Here is a 15847-nt window from a genome sequence, read left to right on the forward strand (position 1 = left end):
TGAATACAGGCTTACAGCACAATGGGAAAAACCTGGAGGGCAGAAGAAGTTTTACAATCTTGCATCTAAGCTGTTAATGCCCAAAATGCAGGATACACAGACAAGGAGCTTCCCTTAAGCATTCAGGAGGGTGGAACCTTGCAGGGAATTAGCATAGGGAGGATATCAAGGTCAAGGTCAGCAAACAAGGCAACAGTTACCCAAAACGGGGGGCAGGACCCTACAGGTCCCCCTTTTACTAAAAAATGAGCTTCTGACTTGACTTAGGTTGTGTGGGACAACAGCAGGTCACCTTACCTGTCATGGAGATGCCTGCCCAGGCCACACAGGCACTCTGTCTTAGGTTGGTGAGTGCCCCCCCCCAGGTATTACCCATCTCTGAATACTCATTATCATACAGGCTCAATCATGTGTGAGCTGCATGGTTAACTGCTGCTAAAGATCTCAAAGTGCCAAAATGGCACTGGGCTTGCAATCTGTGTTTGACACAGAAAAGACCAATAGAAATCCTAACCCACCCATAGTCAGTAGGCTGAAGGCAACTGAGCCATTCCCTTCCTTAACGAGACTTTCTGCAAATTGGAGTCCTTGTAAGATGGTATCCCAAAAGCAAATGGAACTTGAATTAATAAATTTATAACTTTCAAAGCCAATCAAAATGTATATAACTATTGAATTAAATTTATCATGCCCAATAGAATGAAAGATTAACTAACTGTGGTAGCTACTTTTGCTGCCAACGTCTCCACTGTGCTAGCTGTAGTAACCAATTATGAAATGGTAATCCCAGAAACAGTAGCAGGGTGGCCACCACTGCTATAACAGCAACAATAGCAGGAGTGATGTCAAATTCTCTTCTGGAGCATGTGGGCATCCAATGGCATGGACACAACTCCAGGAACATGAACCGCCAAGGCCCATTTTTCTTGATCCCAGCACGACTTAAGCTGGCAGCTCTTCAAAAGAGTAGGGAGTACTCTTGAATGCATTGGCACCAGAGATCACTTCTAAATATAACACCAGCAGCACAGACACTGAGCACAATAATTAATAAATGGGATCTCTTAAAACTGAGAAGCTTTTGCAGGGCAAAAGACATGGTCAATAAGACAAAAGACAGCCTACACAATGGGAAAAGATCTTCACCAAATCCACATCTGACAGAGGATTGATCTCCACATTATATAAAGAACTCAAGAAACTAGACATCGAAATACTGAACAATCCAATTAAAAAATGGGCTAACGAGCTAAACAGAGAATTCACAAAACAAGAATCACAAATGGCTGAAAGACATTTAAAGAAATGCTCAACATCCTTAATCATCAGAGAAATGCAAATCAAAATGACTCTGAGATACCACCTTACACCTGTCAGAATGGCTATGATCAAAAACACTAATGACAGTCAATGTTGGAGAGGATGTGGAGCAAAGGGAACACTCCTCCACTGTTGGTGGGAATGCAAACCCACTACTTCATAAACTGAAAAATAAAAGTTAAAAAATTAAAAATAAACATTTTAAGAGAAGCCTGGGGTGGCGGTGTTATTTATTGATGAACAATGCTGTTTTTAGAAGTTACAGCCTTTTAAATAAAAACCTGGTATCAATGGAGAGTTGTCCAGAGAGGCCCCAGTGACTCAAGAGAGTATTGGCTATTGTGTGATCCTGCTTCTGAAAATATCATGTACTTTGGTTCTAGCACATGGAGAACTCAAGTTGGAATGGAGCCTGAACCTCTCTCCCTGGCTAGTGTTAGATGGTGACATGCATGCTGCTAGGGGAGAAAAGGATCGATAGTCTCTCCAAGAAGTAAACTGTGTTTGCTATGCTGGGCAACATGTACCCACTGGTATGAGAGTGGAACAGCTCTGTTGGAGGTAACCAGCTGCTTTATGATTGGATCAGAGGCTGCCTACATATCTGGTATTACAAGCTTGTTGAAAAGTCTGGCTAGGGACATCATAGGCTACAAGGAGGCACAAACTATTGTTGTTTCCCTAAATGTACCTGTTGTTAATCTTCCTTCTAAATATTTATTTTTCTAAGGACTAGTGCTGATCTCAGCCTTGGCAGAGACGTTCCTTTTGGAAAAGGGCAACTGTTAATGTGAATGCGCATGTCTAGTCAATATTTGGGGAATAGATGACTTTTGAGTGCTCATCCCTAACTGAGACATCTATACAAAACTGCTTTTAACCATGAAAAGATGCCTAGAGATTTGTGAAGTGTTGGGAACCACCTGCCTAGACTAATGTCCTTTATTATATAGAAAAAAATAAGGAAGGACCTGAGGAGTATCACTTTTTGACTTATATTAAATATGATCACTAAACAATACTAAGGTTGTTTTGAAGGTTTTTCTTGGAATATTTTATTATTGAATTTTGTTATTGGCTAACTTTACACATGCATACTGATCGTTCTCACCTTCTCTTCACTACTACCTTGTCTACTTTTCCTCCTCCCCCAAATCTCCCTTCCACTTTGATGTCTGCTTGTTTGGTTTTGTGACTTACTGAGAATAACCAGGACCATCTGCGTGACTATACACTGAAATACAATGTACTCAGCAGTGGATATGCAGCTAAACATCTAAACAAACTGGTTCCCCCTATCCCAATGTCCCGGTTTGTTTGTTTGTTTGTTTGTTGGTTGGTTGGTCAATTTGATACAAGTCCAGTTTTCTGGGAAGAGGAGCCATAATGGAGAAAATATTTCTACCAGATTGCTTGTGGACAACTCTGTAGGACAGTTTCTTGATCAATAGTTATTGAGAGAGAGTGACAGTTTATTGGGGGCTGGGCCACCCCTGAACAGATGGTCCTGCATTGTTATAAGAAAGCCTACCAAGCAAGCCATACAGAGCTAGATAATAAGTAGCACTGCTCCATGGTCCCTGGTGGCTTCAGTTCCTGCCTACAAGTTGCTGCCTTCAATTCCTGTCATCACTTCCCTCAAAGATAGACCATGATTGAGATGTGTGGACCAAATAAAATCTTTCCTTCCCAAGTTGCTTTTGGTCATGGTCTTTATCACAGCAATTGAAAGCCGACTAGGATACTCAGAATCTATTAACAGTCAACAGTTCAGAGGTAAAAGCTGATGTCATAAGAGTCTGGCTCCCTTCTGTAACTGATTATTGATATGCCTGGTTGTGTGTGGGCTTCAGATTTTTTGTTTATCAGAATATATACTGTAGCTGGAGAGTTTTCCTGCCTTGCCCACAGTCAGGACAAATCTTTGTTACCCGCCAGTCCCACAGCCGCTCAGACCCAACCAAGTAAACACAGAGACTTTATATTGCTTTCAAACTGTATGGCCGTGGCAGGCTTCTTGCTAACTGTTCCTTTATCTTAAATTAACGATTTCTTTTTATCTATGCCTCGCCACGTGGCTGGTGGCTTACCGGCGACTTCACATGCTTCTTATCATGGCGGCAGCTGCAGTGTCTCTGGTCATGGCGGTGGCTGCAGCATCTCTGGTCATTGCGGCAGCTGCAGCCAGTCCTTCTGCCTTCCTGGGCCTTTTATTTCTCCTCTCTGTTAGTCCCGCCTATCCTTCCTGCCTAACCACGGCCGATCAGGTTTTATTTATTTATCAATCAGAACAACTTGACATACAGACCATCCCCCAGCACAGCCAAGTGCAGACCATCTCAAACACCTGCACTCAGGCCCATGGTCCTAATCATCCTCTATACGGACCTGCTGGGTAACGCCACAAAGAACCCAAGAACGGGCTCCCACGGGACATACAGAACATCCCACAGCACTTCCCCTTTCTTTTTTCTTTTTCTTTTTTTTTTTTTTTAAAAGGAAGGTTTTAACTTTTACACATCTCCAAAGCCAGCTTGGTATATTTGGGAATTTGGGCGTAGCTTCTCTTAACTACTTCCTGCTGGAGGGGGGGCACTGTATCTTATGGGGACGCAAAGAATATTTAAGGATCATGAAGTAGTCCGTGAGGCTGTATCGTCTGAGCCAGTTGCCTTGAAACGATTCTAGATGTTGGATCATCTGGGCCATGGTGTCATCAGAGACCTTCAGGGGGTCTTGGCTGGTCAAACCTGATGTATCTTAATCTGGAACAAATCCATAGCCTCTGGCTTTCTGTAGAGACAAAAGCAGAGTCTCCTTTCCAAAGTAACACATCCTTATATCCAAATTTTAAAGTCAAGATATCTTTAATAGATACATATTGGTTTAACTCAACATCTTTTACGATCAAATGTTTTTCTGCAGTTAAAAATCCCAAAGACAATATAATCCAAACTCTCTGTGTGATATCCATCTTTTACATGGCTTATTTTTTATATTACTTTTACTTTCTCTTTAAAGACTTTATTTTTTTAAACTTTCTATTTCTTTATATAACCGTCTATGTTCCTTTTCCTCTCTCTTCCAAGCCTATGTACATTTTTACACACATTGTAAAGCATTTAAAGTCTTGTTCCATCTGAATCTGTCTTATTGCAAACTTATTGCTTTAAACTGTAGCCTTCTAAGCCTGAAACAGCTCTGTGGCTGCTGGCTCCGCCCCCTTCAGCTTCCCAACATGGCGGTGGTACGTTTACCGCCAGCTCTGAGAGCTATCATGAGTCTATGCTTTTATCCAAGCAGCGTGTAGCCCAGAAACCTCTTTTTTTGTTTTGTACTAGCAAAGGCTAAATCCACCACGCAGCTTAATGTGCCACTTGCAGAGGCCTCATTCCCGCCATACTGCAAGTCAAGCGCACACGCCAGTAACCCGCCAGTAACTCAAACCGGCGGCTGCCACTCATTTGAGAGAGAGAATTAGGAACTGTGGGGCGTTTACCGACGTCACCGTTCCTGGAGAACTTACCGACGTCACCGCTCCGTGTGTTGAGTTCTGAATCCTCTTTACCACCATGAGAGGATTCTTCTCAGATCACACTTTATTGGAGCGCCTCTTGGTTAAGGGATTTTGTCTTTAGTATTTTTTTTTTTTTCATAACACCGGCCTTTATCCCTGTTCATTTGTCCTTTTTCTTTAGTCCCCCCCTTTTTTTTTCTTCCCTTTTTTTCTTTAGCCCTTTTTTTCTTTAGCCCCACGTTCGGGCGCCATTTGTAGCCAGAGATTTCCGCCTTGCCCACAGTCTGGACAAACCTCTGCCACCCGCCAGTCCCACAGCCGCTCAGACCCAACCAAGTAAACACAGAGACTTATATTGCTTTCAAACTGTATGGCCGTGGCAGGCTTCTTGCTAACTGTGCTTATAGCTTAAATTAATCCATTTCCATAAATCTATACCTTGCCACGTAGCTGGTGGCATACCGGCATCTTCACATGCTGCTGGTCATGGCAGCGGCTGCAGCGTCTCTGGTCTTGGTGGCGGCTGCAGCATCTCTGGTCATTGCGGCGGCTGCAGCGTCTCTGGTCATTGCGGCAGCTGCAGCACAGTCCTTCTGCCTTTATGTCCCTTTATTTCTCCTCTCTGCTAGTCCCGCCTATCTTTCCTGCCTAGCCACGGCTGATCAGGTTTTATTTATTAACCAATCAGAACAACTTGACATACAGACCATCCCCCAGCACAGCCAAGTGCAGACCATCTCAAACACCTGCACTCAGGCCCATGGTCCTAATCATCCTCTATACGGACCTGCTGGGCAACGCCACAAGGAACCCAAGAAGGGCTCCCACAGGACATACAAATCATCCCACAGCAATATACTTTTCTTGAAAGCAAGCCACTTGAGTCAGATGACCTTTGTGACAATCAGAGTGAAACTACACAAAGCCATCTGCCAGAACTACTAGTCTGGTAGACAGCTTTTTCTTCCTCTGATTCACTTTTCTGCCTCATCTTGAAATTGCTAAGCAGGGAACATGCTCTCAGGAGGATGTGTGGTAAACTGATGTTTCCTGCTGAAACAGTCATTTTGCAGCCCCAAAGGATGGGATTTGCACCTGAGATCAAAAGGGAAGACGTTAATTCCATTAAAATATTTTCTTCCCCTCTCTTATTTCAAATCAATTCTAAAACAATGAGCTCATTTGGGACATAGAGGTAAAGCTGTGACTATGACAATGGTTTAATCATGTAGGAGAGGATGGACAGAGTATCTGTGTTCAATGAGCTGAGATAATTATACCCTTCTTTCCACATCATCCAGAAAAAGACTTTAAAAAAAAGACCCATTCAAAAATGGAATGCCTTTAACACTCATGCTTTTATTTTAAGGCACTAGAAGGGATGTTTGAATCATCTTAATTTCAGAGATTTTCCTGAAAGGGGAGGAATGTATCTCTTTGCCTTACATGTCCTTGGCCTTGAATGTCCTTAGTGGATGGAGAATGTGAAGCTTTTGTTCTAAACATAGCCCTCGTTCTCTATTTCAGACTCAATAGGGGAAAGAGTGAACTCTGTAATTAATACTCAGGAAGTCAGTAATCAGCAATGGAAGGATAAAATGGGCATGTAGAGGGGACTGAGCCTCTGCGGAACTGAAAAGGGCAGCGAGAGGCAGGGAGAGGTTCCCAGCAGCAGTCAGAAAACGGCAGCTGCCCCTGCCACACTCTCAGCTGGCTACTATCGTTTCTTCAGATTCACTGCACCAGTCTTCCCGGGAATATTAACGGTGTTCTCTTTTTCACCACTGTGCCCTTAGCTACTCATTTTGGAGCCATTTTTTTCTATTTTTTTTCAGTTTTCTTTTTAAAAATAAATGGTTGTTTCCATCTCATTGTGAAGCTCTTTGCTCAACCAAACTTAGCTTCTTTTTGATAGTATCATTCTTTAAAAAGAAAAAAAAGCACTATTACTTTAAAATTTTATTTTGTCTCAGTGTGTGTGGAGGCATGAACAAGAATGTCCCTATAGACCCATATATTTGAATGCTTCGTTTCCAGTTGGTAAACTGCTTGGGAAGGATTAAGAAGTATGGCCTTGTTTGAGAAGGTGTGACCTGGTTGGAGGAGGTATGTGTCACTGGGGTGGACTTAGAGTTCAAAAGCTCATGCCAGGTAGAGTGTCTGTCTCTTGACCTGCTCCCTGTGGATCAGGATGTAGCTTTCTGACACCTCTCCAGGTCCACTTCTGTCTCTGTGATGCCCTGCTCCCCACCCTGGTAATAAGCAAGCCCCCAGTTAAATACTTCCTTTTATAATAGTTGCCTTGCTCAATGTGTCTCTTTACAACAACAGAAAAGTAACTAAAACAGTGTGCACATGCCAAAGCATACAGGTGGGAGTCAGAGAACAACATGCAGGAGTTCATTCTCTCCTTCTACCATGCAGGTTGCAAGCTTCAAATTCGGGTTGGCAGGCTCAGCTCTTTATCTGTGGAGCCATCTGGAGGGTCTCAAGTTAGTGTCTTAACCAGGAGTCAAGAATTTCTCTCTTTCATAGCATGGAATAATACATTTTGGACTTGACTACAAAGCCAGTGGCCTCACAGGGGATAGCACTTCAGAGAATCATAAACATGACTCAAAAAGATTCCTTTGGTGACTACTGATGTCACCACAATTTAAAAGAACACTTTGACTGATGAAAAAAGTTATTGGCATGATCTGTAGAATTGGGTTTTTGTAATGATTAATTTCTAGGCTTTCTTTCAGCACTATTATAAAGGAATATTATTACCAATATGTTTGAATTTGAATGTGTGTACATTTATATATGTATATATGTAAGTATGCATAAATATGTGTGTGTGCATTTGTAGTATGTACATATACATAGAAATGTACATATATATGCATTATATTTGAGGGTAGTTTTTTGGCAGTTGTAGAGATAAACCCATTGTACATTATAGGCAATTTTTTCTATCACTGAGCTACACCATCAGTCGATTTTAGGATACTTATATATTTATTTGTGTATAACATACTCACAGAGAGATGGGAAGAAGACAGAATATTTAGCTACTTTCAAACTTAAGGCAAACAAGTTAGTGTGCATCAAGTGTTCAGTTTTAGCTCCTCCCCTAAGTCCTGAGACATTCCGGGTAGCATCAGTCCATTTATTAAACAAGCTTTCAAAAGCATCATCTGTCTACCAGGAGCCAACTGAGGTAGGAGAGATGTTGTTTGCCCAAAAGCAGTGTGTGGTCTCTGTAGGACTTTCAATTTCTCTGTAGTTGTATATGTGTTTACTGTGCATCACCATACTTTTCAGGCAAAGTTATTTGGACCCTAAACACACTATCTATCCTGGACTCTTCAACCATTCTGTTTCCCAGTCACCATTATCCCCTGGTTTTCCCACTTTGCTATCTGGAGCTATCACCTTCATTTCTGCTCCCTTTTCTCCTGTAGTCATTTTTTTAAATAGATTTATTTATACTAATTCATGTCCACAATGGACAGATAACAAGGGAAGTTGTTTCTTGTAGTTCCACTATATTTCTCTCCAAAGGAAAGTATTGGAGAGAACATACTTTAGTCTGTGCCTTTGGAAATGCTACTTGACTTCTCCTTTTTTCTTCTTTTTATAATGATTATTTTACTTTATATTATGGGTAGATGTGTCTGTCCACTGCTGGGTATGTGCAAATGAGTACGATTGTCTATGGAGTATTGTAGAAGGCATCAGTCATTGGAGTTTGAGCTATGTAGGAGAAGTTTGTGAGGTCCCCAATGTGGGTGCTGGGAAGGGAATTCAAGTCCTAGGGAACAGAAGTAAGTACTTTTAACTGCTGTGTTATCATTTCAGCCAGACTTTTCTCTCTAATTTTTCTTTTTTCTTTCTCTTTCTCTCAAATGAGACTGTTGGACAGGATAAGTACATTTCAAATTAATATTTATTCATGCTTAAGTAAATTTTTATTTGTGTTTGAAGACATAAAATTTTGTGATGGTTTATTAAAAACAGTTTTTTCAGTAATCTTCCAGAACCAATTGAAGCTGAAATTATCCAGATCTAATCGTCATGAACTTTGACATCAGACATAACTGCTTGGGTTTCAGGGGAGTCTCTGAAGCTAATTAATACATATCATGGTCAAGTAGATAAAGTACTCTGCCCCTCAGACTATTTAAAGCATGAATGTTTAATAAAATTATCTATACCTTGGCTGTTTTTAAAATGCATGTGGTAACTAATAAAAATTTTTCTTTGTTTCCAATCCAATGAAAATTATCTATGTATGCTGTAGAATATATATGTACATATATTATATGGAAAGAATATATATGTGTGTGTGTGTGTGTATTCAAAGTTCAGTTTTCAGAAATCAATGGATATTCTCTGAGTCTCTTTTTCTATTAAATACTGAGTATATATGTATTTAAATAATCATAATCATTGTTATAAGAAGAAGATTTTATTTATTGATATCTAAAATGTAAAGGAATTCATAAAATTTTGGTTTGAGGAAGAAATGTATTACTTTCCTTTTTGTGGTACTCAAGACGAAACTTAGTAAAACTGAGGTTAGCAACTTGAATAAAAGCGTGAGAATTGGAAAAGACGACAGTTTTTCTACTGGCAGTGTGACCAAGAGTACATCCTAGTGCTACCCCAGACCATGTAAGAATTAAATAAGGCATGAAAATGAGATTTAAAATAGTCAAAACCAAGTCCTTCCTACAGTAAAGGAGTAGCTAGTTCAAAACTTTTCTGTGCTTTATTGAAAACTTGGCTTCTTTTTCTGCTGTCTTAGACATAAATATTTATTTTATACTGTGAGGAGAAAATACACCATGGAATTTCCACTGCTCTAAGGTATATAAACACTTCTATGTATCTTTTATATTTGAGTTAAACATTTAGTAATTAGCTTTAAACAGTTTTATTAAGATACACTTGACATTAAAGAATCGCACATTTTTGAAGCAAATCATTTGTTTGAAGGTCACTCCAAATTAATTTCTTCTTTTAGATTTACCTATGATTGAAACTGCACATCAGTTGAATCACCCTTTCTGCCTCATTGTCATACTTTGCTCATCTATTGCACAACAAGATCAATAGGGGTCAGGGAGCTGAATCAGAGTCTAATAGGAGGCAGGGAACTGAAAAGGGCTTATAGCGCTCGTGTTTAATAACAAAAATGATGGGACACAGAGTGGGCTCCGCCAGAAGACCACGCCCACAGAATCAGGTAAGCAACACGCACTCATTGGGCCTGCACAGACTGAAGCAGCCAGCAGGGAGTCTGCATGTGTCCTTCCTAGGCCCTCTGCATACATGCTGTGGTTGTTACCTTGGGGTTAATTTTGGACTCCTAACTCTGAGAGTGGGGGTATGTCTGACTCTTTTACCTGCTCATGGGACCTTTTTCCTCCTACTGGATTGCCTCATCCAGCCTTGATATGAGTGTTTATGCTGAGCCTTATTGCATCTTGTTATGTCATATTGATTATGACTGGGAGGCCTTCTCTTTTCTGAAAGGAAACAGAGGAGCAGTGGATCTGGGGAGAGAGAATGTGTGTGGGGGAAGGGGAAGGGTAGGCTGTGGTATAGATTTATTGTATGAGAGACGAATAAATTAAAAATAAAAGAACCTAAATCATCCAGTTTAACGTAAGCCATTGCCGACTAAGCACGCACCCTGCCTTTAGCCATTGAGCATGGGCTTCTGCACAATGGCAGAACAACAAGAATTTCAAAGTCAGTGATGTAGAACTGCAATCTTGTGTTCTTTAGTGACAAAAGAGATGCACCAAATGCTAAAATCTCTAGGTGAAATGTTTTCAGGAAGAGCTATGCTTTGTTTTAAGTTGTGTGCTGCACACTCCCACAGGCTCCTTAGCATTTACAAAGGAAGAAAGATTATTTCATAAGAAAGGGTATGTAAATACCATCTGAACTTAGAATTCAACTTGGCACCATCTTTTATGGAGCAAACTGCTGTCATGATCCTGTGATGTGGTGAAAAGAAAAGTGATAGCATCTATTGTGGCTAAAACCTGTTCCAATATATGTCATCATCAGAGAAAATTAGGTTAACCTCCATTGTTGCTGTTTTCCTGACAATTAGCAACATTAAAATATGGGGAAGATATCTATAACCATATATATTCCTTGTATGTATTTATAAACATGTGTGTTTGTATACTGTCTTAGTTTGCATTTTTATTGCTGTGAAGAGACACCATGACCATGGCAACTCTTATAAAAAAAACAAAATTGGGATGGCTCGTTTATTGTTTTAGAGCTTTAGTCCATTGTCATCATGGCAGGGAGCATGCAGGCAGACATGGTGCTGGCTATATTTTGACTAGAAGGCAGTAGGAAGTTGATTGTGAGTCATATTGAGGGAAGCTTGAGCAAAAGAGACCTCAAAGCCTACCCCCACAGTGACACACTTCCTCCAACAAGGCCATACCTCCTAATAGTGCCGCTCCCTTTGGGGGCCATTTTCTTTCAAACCACCACATATATCTTTATCTATCTATCTATCTGTCTACCTATCTATCTACCTATCTATCTATCTAGGAATATATATATGGGAAGAGAGGAGAGATAGAGCAGCATGTGGACTAAATTTTTAAATATTACTGAATCTATAAGGCTAATCTTTCTAATTTTCTTTAGCCTTGATTCTTTTGAATTAATTTATTTTTGTTTTATTTTCAGTTTCATTTTATTTTTTTATCTTTGGAGATGAAGGGATTCTGGTTACATCCTTGGAAGAATGTGCATACTTCTAAAATGGACTCCTCATAGATCTTGTAATTAGTGAAGGATGGTGTCTTGATTAGGTTTTCTATTGATTTACTAAAATACCATGACCAAAAGCAACTTGGAAAAGAAAGTGTTTATTTGTCTTCCATTTCTACATCAGAGTCCATCCCTGAGGGAAGTCAGGGCAGTAGCTAAAGGCTACGTGGAGGAATGAATTAAAGCAGAAACCCTGGAGGAATACATTGGCTTGCTCCTTATGGCTTTGCTCATCTTTCTTTAATTCCCCAGGACCACTAGCCTCGAGGTGGTACTACTCACAGTAGGTTGCCCCCCCCTTAATCAATCACTAATTAATAAAATTGCCCACAGGTTTGCCTATAAACCAATCTTATGGAGGCATTTTTTCAATTGAGGTTTTTCTTTCCAAATAAGTCTAGCTTGGGTCAAGTTGAAGAAAAAAGAAAACAACGTCCAGGACAAATGGAGAACCCTTACTTTAGGGTGTAACATGATATTGTGACAGCATCCACAGATAGATCCATGATATATTAGTGAACAATTCTTTTTCCCCACTTAGGATCTCACTTATAAATTGTCCTGAAATACAATTTTAATTAATGACATCTGCTGGAGGTCATTGAATTTTCATTTCAAGCCTCAGTTTCTAACAGAACCATACATGCTGTTGTCACAATTTGCCAAGAAACTTCATAGAAGCAAATGCTCAATGGCCAAATGGTTTGGGTCCATGTGGGTATAGTTCCCATTCTGGATTCTACCAGTTTTCTTCTTATACTGAAGCACTACAGTAAACCTCTGATTACCTTGCTTCCAACCGCTTCAGTTGTCTGACTCCTAGTGGCTCCTAACTCAGATCCTTTCTTTTGTTAGTCATTGATTTAGTTTTCTAGCTTCTATAGTACATTTACATTAGTATTAAGAGCTCAAAACTTTGGATTTTCTCCTAAAGTATACCTGTCTCAATATACCCCGAATGCCTAAATTAGTGCCTTTCAGTTACTTGGGGTCAGTGTTTAGAGTGTAAGAATTATGAAGCTTGAGGAAAAACCTTAGATTCCTAATAGTCTGACTCTTTGCTTATGAGACCTGAAGCTGCTAGAATTATTTTACTCTACAGTGAGTTTCTGCTGGAGCCCACAGAACGTTTTGACTTAAAGCATACCATGAAAAAAATGAAATGGAAGCAAAGAAAGAAAAATCATTTATTAATGTACTTGTCATCCCTCTTTAAATCTCTATGAAAATCAATCTCCACTTATGGCCAAACTTTAGGGCTTACATTTTTTTTTCTAACGATTTTCTTTTTTGATGAAGAAAAATTTGTTCTTGGTGTTCAAAATACAATATTTCATTTCTAACCTCCAAGCTTATTTTGGAGAACTTTCCTCTTTTTCCGAAACCTTGGCACAGCAAACAACTTCTACCAAGTAGATAGCACTGTTTATGGAAACTTACTTCATCAATAAGGGAGACAGAGAACATTTTATTACTTAGATAAAAATTGAGAGACAGAGAGATAGAGAAACACACAGAATACAGTCTTTTTATGTTTTTGCAGAGAAAAATGAATATGTACCTTCTTCATAAGACCCCACCCTCTGGCTTCAGAGCTACAGTTGTCTGAGAAGGTGGCACCAAACAAATCCACAAATCCCATGAAGAAATCATGATCACTAAACAGCTATCCAGAAAGACCATAAAGTTGAACTTTCAACACAGGAACCACTGACAGAAATAGTTGGGGTCACCGACTGAAGATACTAATGTAATAACTACATTCTCACTAAATTTTGATGTATGTTGGCTAGAAACAGCTGCAATGCGTTGTAGCACACCATTTTGAAATTTAACACTGCTGTGTATTCACGCCAGAAGGGTAAGATTCTGACCCCTAACACATCTGCTCAGACTGACTGAAATGGAAACAGGACAAATAGCACTTTTCTTTACTCGTCATTGTTGGTATACAAGCCAAAAGTGACAGTAATGGAAAAATTAGCTTATTCCAGGTTACCAACTATCTGGTAAAGGGGACCCTAAGTCCAAATGGTGCATGCAGTAGGGGGTTGAGATAGGTAGATAAGTTTAAATCCATTGGTCCATAAATATTAAAACAATGAATTTGTATAGAAGGAATCTGTGCCTGTTGAGAGCCTGGCAAAACTAAATTAAACCATGCATTGTCTTATCTCATTATTCTTTTCTCATTACAAGAATATCTCTTATATATTCATCCATTACAAGAATTATTCTTTTCCATTAAGACATCTGTTTCAACAGAAGGATTCACATGTCATCATTGTTTGCAGCCATGTTTACAGTGTGATTGTTTTATAATCTGCTATCCAATAGTCCCCACACAATTTCCTTACTCTTGGTTGAAGTGAAAATACCCTTGAAAAAATAATGGTCACTGAGGAAGAGGAAATGAAATATGCATTGGTTAATTTTTGTTGTTTGTTTGTTTTGCTAATTTGCCACAAGCTAGAGGTATTTGGGAAGAGGACTCTCAATTGAGAAAATGCCTCTATCAGATTGCCTATAGACAAGTTCTACAGGGCATTTTCTTGAATACTAATTGATGTGGGAGGGCACAGACCATTGTGCATGGTGCCACCCTGGGACACATTGGTCTTGAGGTCTTGATTGTATATTTTATGAGAAAGTAGGCTGAGCAAACCATGTAGAGCAAGCCAGTTAGCAGCATTCCTCTCTAGCTTCTCCTACAGTTCTTATCTCCAGGTTCCTGCCTTGAGTTTCTTTCTCAACTTCCCTCATGATAGACTGTATGCTGTAAGATGAAAGAAGCTCTTTCTTCTTCAAGTGGCTATTGGTCATGTTGTTTATCACAGCAATATGAACCTGACCTAGATAACATGTACACCTATACATATAAGATCATGACTTTCTATCTATCATTTACCTTTGTTTGCTTAAAATAGCTTCTTAGTACAAGAGATATCATTGGAAAAGCTAGAGGTCATGAGATGGCTCAGCATGTAAAATTGCCTGGCAACTTGAGTTTGATTCCTGAAACTCAAATAAAATAACCAAATATTGTAGTGCATATCTGTGATCTCAGCATTCCTATGGTGCTATGGGATGTAGAAAGAGGATAATTGGCCAGAAACTTGTGAGGAAGCTAAGGTAGAATATTCAACACAACAAAAATAACAAGAGAGTCCCTGACTTTTAGGGTACAAGAGGAAAATCAATGACTGAAAGTTGTAGTCTGATGCCCACATATGTGTTGTGGCATGTGTGCATGCCTCCCCATATAAATACACAAGTAATAAGTCAAATTAAATTAAAAATAGAAACAATTAACAGAGATATTTCTTCTGCTCTCATAAAAATTAAATTGCCTTGGCCTTTATTCTTATGGGAAAAAAGGTCTGACTCAGCCTGGGATCTCATAGTTTGTGGGAAAGAGATTGGTCTTACTTACGTTTGTATTTTCCAGGGACACATTGTAAATATCCAGTTAATCTTGGTAGAATTAATGTTTGAAGCAAGCTTCAGTCACTTGATGTCTGCCAGTATGTTTCAGTATAAAATCCAGCATATACATTTACTCTAGAAAGTTCTTTCTGTAGTAGCTAGAGTTCTTATAGCAGAAACCTTGCTGATCTCTCTTTTGAGTGGCTTTCATAACCTTAGCATATGCAATTCCAGCAGTGTGGATATAATCTCCTGTTTTTTTTCCAGCTAGTTTATATAGCTTTTCCAAGAAATTATGTTGAAAAGAGTAAATATCCATCCCTGAAGGGAGTCATGTTGCTGTCTTGCTCCCCCAAATTTGAAGCCTCAATTCAATATTAACAGTAGATTGGATTCAAATGCCATTGCTGAAAACTTCATGCATGTGTCTCCTTGCCTTTTAAAGTGGTTTTTTGTACATTAATTTTCCTTGAATTTCTTAAGAATGAATACTTGAAATCAACATAATTTAAGGGGCAAGAAAAAAAAGATGTCACTTTGCAAACAACAACCTTTGGTGATTAATCTATTTGGCTCCCACTGAATTATCACAGCTAAAACATCTGAGCCACAGCAATGAGTGAACTGGACCCTAATGTCTTGTCAAAGACCTTAAATTATTAACCAAATTTTAGGCTATTTTTCCAAATAATGAAATATTATCTTGGAAACAAGGACTAGATTCATCAGTCAAAGAAAGTGTTAGAGCTGAAAAACTCCTAACACAAAACATCCAGGAAATCTGAG

This window comes from Peromyscus leucopus, chromosome 9, assembly GCF_004664715.2.
Source record: "Peromyscus leucopus breed LL Stock chromosome 9, UCI_PerLeu_2.1, whole genome shotgun sequence".
NCBI classification, from domain to species: domain Eukaryota; kingdom Metazoa; phylum Chordata; class Mammalia; order Rodentia; family Cricetidae; genus Peromyscus; species Peromyscus leucopus.